We start from the raw sequence: 14,511 nt of genomic DNA, 5'->3' as shown, positions 1-14,511 counted from the left end.
TACCACCTCACACCAGTCAGAATGGCTAAAATGAACAAGTCAAGAAATGACAGATGCTGGCGAGGATGCGGAGAGAGGGGAACCCTCCTACACTGTTGGTGGGAATGCAAGCTGGTGCAACCACTCTGGAAAACAGTGTGGAGGTTCCTCAAAAAACTGAAAATAGAGCTACCCTACGACCCAGCAATTGCACTCCTGGGTATATATCCTAAAGATACAAACGTGGTGCTCCGAAGGGGCACGTGCACCCGAATGTTTATAGCAGCAATGTCCACAATAGCCAAACTGTGGAAAGCGCCTAGATGTCCATCAACAGATGAATGGATAAAGAAGAGGTGGTATATATACACAATGGAATACTATGCAGCCATCAAAAGACATGAAATCTTGCCATTTGCGACGACGTGGATGGAACTAGAGGGTATCATGCTTAGCGAAATAAGTCAATCGGAGAAATATAACTATCATATGATCTCTTTGATATGAGGAAGTGGAGATGCAAGGTGGGGGGGTTTGGGGGGAGGTAGGAAAAGAAAAAATGAAAAGATGGGATTGGGAGGGAGACAAACCATAAAAGACTCAATCTCAAGAAACAAACTGAGGGTTGCGGGGGGGAAGGGGGATGGGAGAGGGTGGTGGGGAAATGGACATTGGGGAGGGTATGTGCTATGATGAGTGCTGTGAAATGTGTAAACCAGACGATTCACAGACCTGTACCCCTGGGGATAAAAATACATTATATGTTTATTAAAAAAAAAAAAAAAAAAAAAAAGATAGAGTGAGTCTCTTGTAGGCAGCAAATAGTGGGTCTTGCTTGTTTTTATTTAAATCCATTCATGTCTTTTGATTGGATATTTTAGTTCATTTACATTTGAAATAATTATTGATAGCTGTAGATTTATTGTTGCCATTTTGTTCATTGTTTCCTAACTATTTTAATTCCTTTGGTCTTTTGTTCCTCTCTGATGTCTTTCTTTGTGATCTGATGATTTTTTATAGTGATATGTGTTGATTCCTTTCTCTTTGTCTTTTGTGTGTTACTATAGGCTTTTGCTTTCTTACCATAAGGCTTATATAAAATATCTTATAACAATCTAGTTTAAGCTGATAACAACTTAATTTCTAATGCTCTACATTTTTACACTTTCCTTCCCTACATTTTATGTACTTAAAGTCATAATTTACATTGTTTTACTTTGTATATTCATTAACAAATTATTGTAGTTTTATGGGTTTTTTAATATGTAATTTTGTCTTTTGCTCTTCATGGTAGACTTATAAGTGATTTACCTATAACCATTACAACATTAGAATATTCTGAATTAAGATATGTATTTACCTTTACCAATGAGACTTATATCTGCATATATTTTCCTATTACTAATTAGCATCCTTTTGGTTTTGCTTGAAAAACTCCCTTTAACATTTCTTGTAAGGTCAGTTTAGTGGTGATGAACTCCTTCAGCTTTATCTTGCATTGAAACCTCTTTATCTTTCCTTCAATTCTGAAGATCACCTTAACTAGGCAGTGTATTCTTGGTTGTCATTTTTCTTTTTTTCAGCCCTTTCAATATATCATGTCACTGTCTTGTGGTCTGCAAAGTTTCTGCTGAAAAATCAATTGATAGTCTTATGGGGTTTCTTTTGTATGTAACAAATTGGTTTTCTGTGGCAACTTTTAAGATTCTCTTCTTGTCTTTAGGCAACTTAATTATAATGTGTGTTGGTGTGGGGCTTCTTGGATTTATATTTTTTGAATTCTTTATACATTCTAGATCTGGGTATTTGTTTCTTTCCCTATTTTGAAGAAATTTTCAGCTATTATTTCTTTGAATAAGTTTTCTGCCCTTTTCTCTCAACCTTGTCTTTCTGGAACCCCTATAAAGTAAATATTGGTCTATTTAATGGTGTCCCATAAATTCCTTAATCTATCTTCACTCTATCATTTTTTTTTCTTTTTGCTCTAATTGGATGAATTTCACTGCCTTGTCTTCAAATTTGGTGATCATTTCTTTCATTTGATCTAGTTTACTATTGAACCCCTCTACTAAAATTTTTGTCACATTCTTTAGTTCTGTGACTTATGTTTGATACTTTCTTATATTTTCTATATCTGTTGAAATTTTCACTTGTTCATACATTGTCTCCTGAGCTTGATGAGTATCTTTATGTTGTTTTGAACTCTATCAGGTAATCCACTTACCTCTGTTTGATTAACCTATGTTCCTAGAGGTTTTTTTCTAGCCTTTTTTTTTTTTAAGGATTTTTATTTAATTATTCAACAGACAGAGATCACAAGTAGGCAGAGAGGGAGGCAGAGGGCAGGGGAAGCAGGCTCCCTGCCACACAGAGAGCCTGACATGGGGCTCGATCCCAGGACCCTGAGATTATGATCTGAGCTGAAGGCAGAGGACTAACCCACTGACCCACCCAGGTGCCCCTTTTTCCCTAGTCTTTATGGAGTGATCTCATGTAGAAGATTAACCTTATTGATTAGCCCAGTTTGAGCTTTGGTTGTCTCTCAATCCTTTGTAATTGTCCAAGCTACTTTCTTTTTTTCATGTGGCTCTTAGTGGGGTTTGCATTGACCTGTCAGTCTTCCAAAGGGGAGGATTGCAGCCAAGACCTAGAGCCTCAGGCAGCAGCCAAGAAAGCATGTAGTTAGAGACCTTCCATGGGAAAAGTAGGACATGGGCTTTTTTGCCTGCTCCCTCTGCACTGGAACCAGGTATATAGCCACAAACAAGCACTCCTATGCCTATTAACTGCTTCTTTGTTTGCTATAGTCCTATGGGACTCATGAGTACAAGCCCCTTTGGCTATCAGAGTCAGGCATTTCAGGGGCCCAGCTCTTGGGTGGGCAGCCACAAAAGACAGTCATGTGTTCAAGCTCCTTCCAGGGAGATACTGGTGACAGAGTGAGCTAGAGGGAGAGGGTAGAGAAGGTTTCTGCAGACTTACCTCTTCTCTGGGAAAGAACACAGTCAGCTTCTAGATGGATGCTTAATTAGAAACCTAATCCTCAGGCAGCAGCTTTTAATGTATGTAAATACAACAAAGAAAGAAGCCAGTGTTAACCATCTATATACTGTATGATTCTTAGTACATGATACTTTGGGAAAGGTAAAACTGTAGATATAGGAAAAGGATCAGTAATTACCAGGGTTTCAAGAGGAAATTGGGGATGGAGGGAAGGATGACTAGGCAGAGCAAAGAGGATTTTTAGGACAATGAAACTATTTTACATGCTATTGTACTGGCAGATACATGACATTATGCGTTTCTCAAAACTCTTAAAACTGTACAACACAAATAGCAATCTAATATAAACTATAGACTTTACTTAATAGTAGTGTACTAGTATTGGTTCATCAATTATAAGAAATGTACCACACTAATGCAATGTTTTAATAATAGGGGAAATGCTGGTGGGGGAGAAAATGTTTATGAGAACTCTCTGTATTTTCTTTCTTTCTTTTTTTTTTTTTTAAAGACTTTATTTATTTATTTGGCAGAGAGAGATCACAAGTAGGCAGAGAGGCAGGCAGAGAGAGAGAGAGAGGGAAACAGGTTCGCCACTGAGCAGAGAGCCCAATGCAGGGCTCGATCCCAGGACCCTGGGATCATGACCCAAGCTGAAGATAGAGGCTTTAACCCACTGAGCCACCCAGGTGCCCCTCTCTCTATTTTCTGCTCTATTTTTATGTAAACCTAATACTACTTAAAACAGAAAAACCCAACTTTATCAATTTCAAAAGTTGAAACCAATAAGTAATTTCTTATTGAGGATTCATTTGTAAATTGGAAATAAGGGGGAAAAAAACAAGAGGAAAAATGTGGGGTCTTATAAGACAAAAGAACCATAATAGAGGATTCAGAACTCTCCCAACTTCCCTATCACTGACAACAAAAACTACTTATCAAACTACTTATTAAAGACCGAACTTCTATGCACTGACAGGAGGGGGCACCCTTTGACTAGGAACCTTCCATGACACAAGGCAAAAACAGCCTAAAACTATATAAAGCTATTTTATGAGGGAAACAGAAAACAGGAACCACTTTATGAACTGATGAGCCCCGTCCTTTTTGACCCTCCATAAAAGCTCTATGAAGTTGAACCAAATAATAACACAACACTCCAAATAGGGAAAATTGATTCTAAACACTCAAAACTATTAGCTTTTTTTAAACAAAGAGAACTCGTCATTGACTCCTGGGGAGGGGGGAGTGTAATGAAATAACTTACAGAAGCGAGAGAATTAGTCTGACATCAGACTTATCTAAAACAACATCAATAATGATGCAGCCTTTAAAACCAAAACAAAACGAAGAAAAACATTAAGGAAAGAAAGTGTGAACCAAGGATTTTATTTGTATTTAAGCTATTTTTTAGACATCAGGGCTTTAGGAAAACAGTTTAAACATTGTAAGATTTAGGAATATTTGTACCCATGGACCTTTCTTGAGGAATCTCCTAAGGATAATCATTCTAACAAAAAATGACTGGGGAAACTTGCAAAAGGACTGAAATTTCGACCAAATAACTAAATGTATTGTGAATAATGGGAGCCAGATTTCTCATTGTTGGTGAGATGAGTAAAGATTAATGAAAAGGAAAACTAAAAATGAACTCTTTGATGTTGACTTGGAATTGGAGGTATCAGTAATAAAAAAATCTTACGTAGGTAGATACACATGTATGTGTACACTTTTATACATGCGCACACATGCATATAGACACAGACATGGGCATACATATACATATACATATACATATACATATATATTTATTTCTATCTACTGAGAAGCCTTAGAAGCAAGAGCATCTCAATAGCAATTAGTACATCTAGTACATCCAGCACTCAGATCTTTGTTTCTTAATACAATCCTCCACTAAAATAACCTCCACTAAATGAACCATTTATTTGAGAAATGACTACTTTCTGGTCTAAGGCTGAGAATGAATGAGATGGGCCCTGAATATCTTGTTCCAGAAAGTAAGAAAGTACTGAAAGAATGATGGGGACATGTCAAAATGGCATGGAACACAACTTGAATGGCTCCCACTGGCCAAATCTAGGATAGTTTGAACATCTAAATAAATGATAGTAATGGATTATAAGACATTGAGGAAAATCACAAACCATGAGCTCATATTCATTTAAATAAATAAATATATGAACAAATAAACAATGAAAGATTAGCTCTTTTTCTCAGTAGAATTCCATTTAATAAATGTAGAAAGATTGATAGAATTAAAACTTTTTTGTCTATGATTCAGGAAAGAATCAGTTTTATAGATATTAAAACAAGTGGGCTGAAAGTATGATGAGTTATAGAATATTTACATCATCTCCCAATATCTCATCACAAATACATATTAATTACAATGGGAAATCTCCTCTAACATTCACATGGGGAAACCCTAATTAATGATTAAAGTTAATACCACAAGTAACAGGACAAATTGTTAAGATGTGTCTCCTGATAAAAAGTAGTGAGGAAAACAAACATCACTTACTTGGTATTCCTGCCAATAAAGTATATAACTTGAATATAATCACAAGGAAACATCCTGAACCCCTAACCGAGGGGCAATCAATAACTGGTCTGTGGTCTTCAAAATGTAGGATTATGAATGACTAGTAAAAGTAGTGGGAGTGACCCTGTTTAAAGGAGACTAAAGAGACATGTAACTCATGACTGCAAGTTATGACATGGAATTTTCTGGGATAACGTGAGACAACGGGCAAAATTTGAATGAGGACTTTGATTAGCTGATGCTATTTTGTTAATGTTAATTTCCTAAATCTGATCATTGTATTGCAAATCTGATCATTGTACTGCCCTTGTTTTTAAGAAATTCACAGTGAAGTATTTAGGGACAAAATAGTATGATGTCACACACCTTATTTTCAAATGACTCGGAAAAACATGTATATATATTGAAAGACGTGTAGTTAAGCAACTGTGGTAAAATGCTAACATTTGGAGAATCTGGATGAAGAGAATACAGATTTTTTTTTTTTTACTATTCTTATTACTTTTCTATAAGTCTGAAATTGTATCAAAATTAGAAGTTCTTAAGTTTCATTATTCACAAATGATATGACAGGATATGTGGAAAATATAAAACACTTTGTAGATAAAACTGAAAATTTAGAACTGTGTTTACTAAGGATATCTATTGAATACAGTGTTAATTTTAAAAAACACAAGCTACAAACAAATAGAAATGAAATTTTAAATTTTATGCTATTTACAGGAGCATAAAAGATATAGTATGCCTAGGTATAAAGTGAGCAAAAGTTGTATGAGACCTCTACACTGAAAATGACAAAATATAACATGCATAAAGAGCTAAATAAATGGCAGAATATACCATAGTAAAAATATCACTTCTCTCCAAATTGATCTAAAGATTCAAAGCAGTTTCAATAAAATTCCCAGCAAGATTTTGGGGTTTTGTTTGTTTTCCTGGAACATGACAAGTTAATTCTAATGTCGATTCTAAAAGTACATGGAAATGCTGAGGTGCCTGGGTGGCTCAGTGGGTTGAGCATCTGCCTTAGGCAGTCATGATCTCAGGGTCCTGGGATCAAGCCCTGCGTCGCATCAGGCTCCCTGCTCAGCCAGGAGTCTGCTTCTCCCTGTCCCTCTCCTTCTGTGCTCGCTCTCTCTCTCCCTCACTCTCTCAAATAAAATCTTTAATTAAAAAATTTTACATGGAAATCCAAAAGGCCAAGAATATCCAAGGAAATCTTGAAGAACAAGTGGAGGACTTATATTAACAGATATGGTGATCTGTTATAAGATGATGATTTAGTGTGATGTAAATGCAAACATAGAAAACAGATTAAAGAAAGAGAATAGAGAATCCATAAACAGAGCCAAGTACATTTGCTCACCTGATTTATAACCAAAAAAATGACACTACAGATGCAGTGAGGAAAGGATAGTCTTTTTAAAGACTATCCTGGGTCACTTTGTAAAATGTATCAAGACAAAATAAATCTTGATCCCTATCTCCACCTAACAGAAATAAATTTTTTTTTAATCTTTGTAAATACCTTATTCTGTTTCTAGATATTCCAGATTTAGGTTATTTTAAGATAATAATATATAGCTAGCTAAAATAAAATCTACAAGAAGTTTATGAGATACAGATGAGATAACCTGGAATTTTTTAACTTAATTTGAACTATTAGGAACATTGGGACTTGTGAAATTGATACTGACCTTGTGTATCAATTACTTTTTTCTATAAGTACTTGTTGATCCTTCCAGAGATCATATTGTGCCATTGTGTTTAAGAATGCCGATGTAATTATAAGGCAAGGTAATTTTTCTTTAGAGCCCAGCCTTAAGTCCAGAAATTTTGACCCCATATATAGTGTTCTTTTTTAATAATGGTATTTCTTATGAGCCTTGAGAGATATATTATCTGGAAAAAGAGGGCAAAGAAATGTCAACAAAGAAACGAAAAGAAGCACAGGCAAAGAATAATTCAAAACAGAATAAGAAGAGTGAAATTTGAAACCTAAAGAAGTGATTTCTCCTAAATGAAGAGATGGCTCTTTGAAACAATGTTTTTCCTATCTTGTTAGAATGAATTTCTTTACCCTGAATAATCTGTTACTTACATTTCCTCTAGATTCTGGTTTTGAAACCTCTCTTTTTTGAAAAGAAGGAAAGGAAGAGAAGGGAGGGAGGGAAAGAGAGAGAGAGAGAAAGCAAGCAAGCAAATTTCATCTTGGAGTTTTGTACATTAGAAGTAAAGAGAGCTCCTGGGTGGCTTAGGTGTTAAGTGTCTGCCTTGGGCTCTGGTCAAGATCTTGTTTCCTGAGATCAAGTCCTGCATGAGGCTCCCTGCTCAGTAGGGAGTCCGCTCCCTCTCCTTCTGTACCTCCCCCTGCTCATGCTCTCTCTTTTGTGCACTGTCTTGCTCTCACACCCTCACTCTCAAATAAATAAATAAAATTTAAAAAGAAGAAGAAGAAGAAGTAAAGAGAAGAAACTAGAAAGTTGGCTTGAGCTGTTTTTACTGTGCAAGCTGTCCACAAATTTGGGAAACAGTTTAATTTTTTAAACTATATATTACTTACATTTTCAAGTAAAAATATTCAGCACGTTTTTGAATGAAATACTCTAAATTTAAAGCAATAGGTCTAATTCCTAATCTGGGAAAAAAAAGTATAACAGGAAAAATCATGTTTATTGTACATTTTTTAAGATTAACAATTGAACCCTGTGTCTTAAATGTAGAGGTCTCTCACCCGAAAAGGTATGAGGATGATGAAGTAGAATATGTTGGGCATATTATTTGACAAAGTAACCAGTAACTCTTTAAAAATAAATTTACTTCCTGTTTATTGACTTTTTGGACAGATTGTATAAAAAGACATAGTTTTCAACACTTGGTACTTTTCTATTTCACCTAAGTAACAGCATGTAAAATCGCATAAAGTTGCATTGGTATATATTTGGTACCTCTCTTATTTGATGGGGTTTTTTTTTCTGTTTTTTCTGTTTATCTTGCTGAATTACTATAAAAGGAGGATATCAACTATGGCAGTTTTAAAAATTAATAAGTCCAGTTCCATTATGTAGCTGTGGTAGTTATTACTTGAATATCAGTGTCTGTTGCTTTAGCCCCCTCATCAGTTCTGTGACCCACTTAGTACACTGTAATATTACTCCCTACTTAAATTAGTTATAGTAGATTCTGTTCTCTGTAACTGAACTCCTTTTAGAACAAAACCACTTTAGGTCAATTGGGTTCAAATAATTCTCATGGCATACTTCAATTACTTAAGTTTTTGTGTGGTTTATGTAAAACATCTGAGGGGCTTACAATGTATTTGGCATGTGGGATAAAGATACATGATCACGAGCTATTTCTCTTCTCAGAGTAACTCCCACATCAACAATTCTACCCCAGTGGGACCTGCAAGCCCTGACTCTTCTAATTTTCTACTGTCCATCATGGAAGTCTTCAGTTTTTTCCTTAACTAACTTACATTCTATTTATTCATAATTAATCCTTCCCTGGATCTCTCCTCTGAATTCCTCTGGACAGACCCCCAAACTTCAGTTAAACCCAACTCAGTAAAACTGAGTTAGTTCTTCCCTTATTCTAGTGCTTTTCTGCTCTGGCTGCACATTAGAATCTTTGAAAGTCTATTGAACTCCCATCTCAGACCAGTTGGGACTACCTGAGACATAGTAAGTTTTAAAAGCTCTCCAGGTGGGGCACCAGGGTGGCTCAGTGAGTTCAGCTCAGGACATGGTCTCAGAGTCCTGGGATTAAGCCCCACATCAGGCTCTCTGTTCACCAGGGAGCCTGCTTCCCCCCTCTCTCTGCCTGCCTCTCATCTCCTTGTGATCTCTCTGTCAAATAAATAAATAAAATTCTTAAAAAAAAAAAAAAAGCTCTCCAGGTGATTCTTATGGCACTCAGAGTAGAGAATCACAACTTAATTTATGTCTGTGCCCAAATAGCTAAATGTGGCAGAAGAAATCCAGTCATCTTGACTCTCTCACTTTAATCTTATGACCAGTGAGCACTCATATACCAATTCTGCAAGATGACTTTCACTTCTCTTTCTGTACCTTCTTTCCTTCCTTAATCTCAGCTGATGACCTTCATATTTTGCTGAGAAAATAATAATTAACATTTGTTACATGTTTATGTGCTAAATATTAATGCTTTACATGCTCTCAAGTATTAGCTCTTTTAGTCCTGTGAACTTGCTGGAGTTGATGCTGCAAACTCTCTCCATTTTAAAGATGAGAGAACTGAGGAACAAAGTAACACAGCTGGCATTGGAAGGAGTTTTCCTTTGAACCTAGTTAGGCTGGCTCTAGAATTCAGCCCTCACCCACCTCTTCATCATATGCTGAAACAACTACTTCTCTGAAAACAACCTTTGTTTCTATCACCTTTACTTACCAGTCTATAGCTGCACCATGTCTTCTGTCTTCCTTCCTTTTATTTAAATTCAATTAGCCAACATACAGTACATCATTAGTTTCAGATTCACTGTTCAAGAATCCATCAGTTGCTCTGAGTATAACACCCGGTGCTCATCTCATCATGTGCCCTCCTTAATGTCCATCACTCACCCCATCCTCTCACCCACCTCCCCTCCAGCCAACCTCAGTTTGCTTCCTATAAGAGTCTCTCATGGTTTTGTTCCCTCTCTGATGACTTCACATTCAGTTTTCCCTCACTTCCCCTATGATCCTCTGCACTGTTTCTTATATCCCACATATGAGTGAAACTATATGCTAATTGTCTTTCTCTGATTGACTTCTTTCACTTAGTGTAATACCCTTCAGTTCCACCCACTTTGATGTAAATGGTAAGTATTCATCCTTTCAGATGGCTAAATAATATTCCATTGTATATATAAACCACAACTTCTTTATCCATGCATCTGTTGAAGGACATCTCAGCTTATCTCACAGTTTGGCTATTGTGGACATTGCTGCTATAAACATTAGGGTGTAGGTGCCCCTTTGGATCACTACATTTGTATCTTTGGGGTAAATACTCAGTAGTGCAATTGCTGGGTTGTAGGGTAGCTCTATTTTTAACTTTTTGAGAACCCTCCATACTGTTTTCCAGTGTGGCTGTACCAGCTTGCATTCCCACCAACAATGTAAGAGGGTTCCCCTTTTTCCACATCCTAACCAACATTTTTTGTTTCCTGTATTGTTAATTTTATCCATTCTGACTAGCGTGAGATGGCATCTCGTTGTGGTTTTGATTTGTATTTCCTTGATGCCAAGTGATGTGGAGCATTTTTTCATGTGTCTGTCGGCCATTTGTATGTCTTTCCTGGAGAAATGTCTGTTCATGTCTTCTGCCCACTTCTTGACTGAATTATTTGTTTTTTTTTTTTCTTTCCCTTTTTAAAAAATTCTTCTTTAATTTCCTGGTTGACTCATTCCTTCTTTCAGTAGGATGCTCTTTAACCTCCAAGTGTTTGAGTTCCTTCCAACTTTCCTCTTGTGGTTGAGCTCAAGTTTCAAAGCATTGTGGTCTGAAAATATGCGGGGAAATATCCCAATCTTTTGGTGCCATTTGAGACCTGATTTGTGACCCAGTATGTAATCTATTCTGGAGAATGTTTCATGTACACTCGAGAAGATTGGGATGGAATGCTCTGTGTGTATCTGTGAAGTCCTTCTGGTCCAGTGGGTCATTCAAAATCCTTGTTTCTTTGTTGGTCTTCTGCTGAGATGAACTCTCCATTGATGTGAGTAAGGTGTTGAAGTCTGCTACTATTATTGTATTATTATCAATGTTTTCCTTAATTTTGTTACTAATTGGTTTATATAATTGACTGCTCCCAAGTTAGGGCATAAATATTTATAATTGTTAGATCTTCCTGTTGAATAGACCCTTTAAGTATGATATAGTGTCTCTCTTCATCCCTGAGTGTAGTCTTTGGTTTAAAATCTAGTTTGTCTGATATGAGGATTGCTATCCCAGGTTTCTTTTGATGTACACTAGCATAACAAATGGCTTTCCACCCCCTCACTTTCAATCTGGAGGTGTCTTTAGGTCTAAAATGAGTCTCTTGTAGACAGTATATGGATGGGTTCTTGCTTTTTTATCCAATCTGATACCCTGTGTCTTTTGATTTGGGCATTTAGCCCTTTTACATTCACAGTAACTATTGAAAGATAAGAACTTAGTGCCATTAATTGTATTACCTGTAAATTTCTTGTTTCTGTAGATTATCTCTATTTCTTTCTGGTCTATGTTACTTGTGGGGTCTCTCTTTGCTTTAAGAATTCCCTTTAATATTTCTTGCAGGGCTAGTTTAGTGATCAAAAATTCTTTTAGTTTCTGTTTGTCCTGGAAGGTTTTTATCTCTCCTTTCATCCTTACTGACAGCCTTACTGGATAAAGTATTCTTGACTGCATATGTTTCTCATTTAGTATCCTGAATGAATTATGTCAGCCCTTTCTGGCCCGCCAGGTTTCTGTGGATAGGTCCACTGCCAGTCTAATGTCCCTACCCTTGTAAGTGAAGAACCTCTTGTCTCAAGCTGCTTTCAGGATTTTCTCTTTATCTCTGAAATTTGCAAGCTTCACTTTTTTTTTTTTTTAAATGTCAGAGTGTTGATCTATTTTTATTGATTTTGAATGGGTTCTCTCTATCTCTTGGAATTGAATGCCTGTTTCCTTCACCCAGATTAGGGAAGTTCTTAGCTACGATGTGCTCAAATGTACTTTCTATCCCTCAATCTCTTTTTTCTTCTTCTGGAACCCCAGTAATTCCAATATTGTTTTTTGCATTATGGTATTGCTGATTTCTCAAAGCCTCCCCTCATGGTTTATTAGTTTTTTTTCTCTCTTTTCCTCAGCTTCCTTCCTTTCCATCATCTTGTCTTCTATATCACTGACTCTTTTGCCTCATTTACCCTAGCTGTTAGAGCATCTATTTTAGACTGCATCCCAGTTAAAGCATTTTTAATTTTGGATGATTAGATTGTGTTTGTGCACTAAAAGATACTCTAGTGTCTTTTATGCTTTTTACAAGCCCACCTAGTAACTTTATAATTGATACCCTGAATTATAGCTCTGACATTTTACTCATATCCATATCAATTAGATCTGTGGCAGGGAGTATTACCTCTGGTTCTTTATTTTGTTGTAAATTCCTCCTCCTAATCATTGTTCCCAGGGAAGAATGATGAATGAGAGAATGAAGTAAGAAATATCAATCATGACCCAAACAAAATACTCACTAGACAAATTCGAAGAAGTCAGAAACCAAAGAATAAAAGATAAAGAAAAAAAAAAGGAGAACAAAAGGACAATACAATTTCCCACATGGACAAAACAGGGTGATACACTTGGTTATTTGGTCCTGGGTGTATTTTGGTCTGTTTGTTAGAAGACACTAAATCCCATATGTGTGTGTATATACACACACACACACACACACACACACACAATTGAATACAGTGAAAGGAAGCAAAAAATGAAGAATATGTCTATAAGATGTAAATTTAAAAATGAAGTGTACCTGTGTGGCTCAGTGGGTTAAGCCTCTGCCTTCAGCTCAGGTCATGATCTCAGGGTCCTGGGATCAAGCCCTGCATCAGGCTCTCTGCTCAACAGGGAGCCTGCTTCCCCCTCTCTTTCTCTGCCTGCCTCTCTGCCTACTTGTGATTACTCTCTCTGTCAAATAAATAAATAAAGTCTTTTAAAAAATAAAAATAAAAATGAAAGTTAAAAAGACTTGAAAACAATGAGTTGATAAAATTAGAAACTAGTTGAAAAGAAAAAAAAAAAGAAAAGGAAAGTTTTAAACCAAAAGGTAAAAGAATGAGAAAAAATCTTGAATTCTATATATTATATTCCTTTAGTGCTGGAGTTTTGTAGTCCTGTGTGCTCTGTAAACTTGGAATTTGCCTGCTGTTCCAGCTGATCCTCTGGGGAAGGAGCCTGCTGCACTGATTCTCAGGTGTCTTTGCCTGGGCAGAGTTGCACCGTGCCTTGCCAGAGGCTGGGCTTAGTGTAAGCTGCTTCTGGTTGCTCTATGTGGCTTTTGTTCCCTGAAGACTTTCCATGGGGCTTTAGAGGATGAAAATAAAAGCGTCCATGCCCTGATCTCCAACCCCAGAGCTGAAAGATCACAGCCCCTTCTTTTCAGTAAACTCTCAGGGAAAAGCAGGTTTCACTGTTGCAAACTCTGCAGACTCCTTTGTGTGTGCCTGGGACAATCTTTCCAGGGGAAGGTGGAGGCTTACCATGTTTCTGTCTTTTGCAAGGGCACTGCTAGAGGAGTCACTGATGGTGACAAGGTTTGGTGGAGGTTAGGGGATTGGGGTTTATGGCAAACCAAGCTAAGAGCCCCCTCCCATAGCCAGTTTCCCTGTTCCAATGTTTGAGAATTCTGCTGGTTCAGGCACACCTGGTCTTCCTGTGACCCCTGAGACCACAGTGTCCCACCTAGGATTCTGCCCTACTTCACCACCTGAGCACCTTTCAGGCATGGATGTTTCTCGCCAGAGCAAAGTCCTCAAAGTTTTGATTTTTCACTCCTATCACTTTCCTGTAGTTACCTTATGGAGGTTCCCTCCCCCCACCATTTATCTTCCAATATATTCCCTTAGAGTCACTTCTCTACACATCCTGTCTTGCAAAAATAGTCATCTTTCTATTTGTAAAATTCCAGCAAGTATTTCCTTACATTTCAGATTGAATTCATAGGTATTCAGAATGATTTGGTAGATATCTAGCTAAATTCAAGAGACCAGATGAAACAAGGTCCCCTACTCTTTCGCCATCTTGGCTCTGTCTTCCTTCCTTTTAGAAGGGGTGATTCTGCTTACCTCCATCTAATAACATGTATCTCATCCCATATACTCAAGGATTTGTCCTCTGTAATGATTCCCTTTCCCTTAAGCATGTTCCCTTTTCCCCCTCACCCCTGGATCATTCCCATCAGGCTATGGATAAGCTCCAGTATCTCTTCTTATAAC

Source organism: Martes martes (genome assembly GCF_963455335.1).
Source record: "Martes martes genome assembly, chromosome: 5".
NCBI classification, from domain to species: Eukaryota; Metazoa; Chordata; class Mammalia; order Carnivora; family Mustelidae; genus Martes; species Martes martes.
This window is presented reverse-complemented; position numbering follows the sequence as displayed.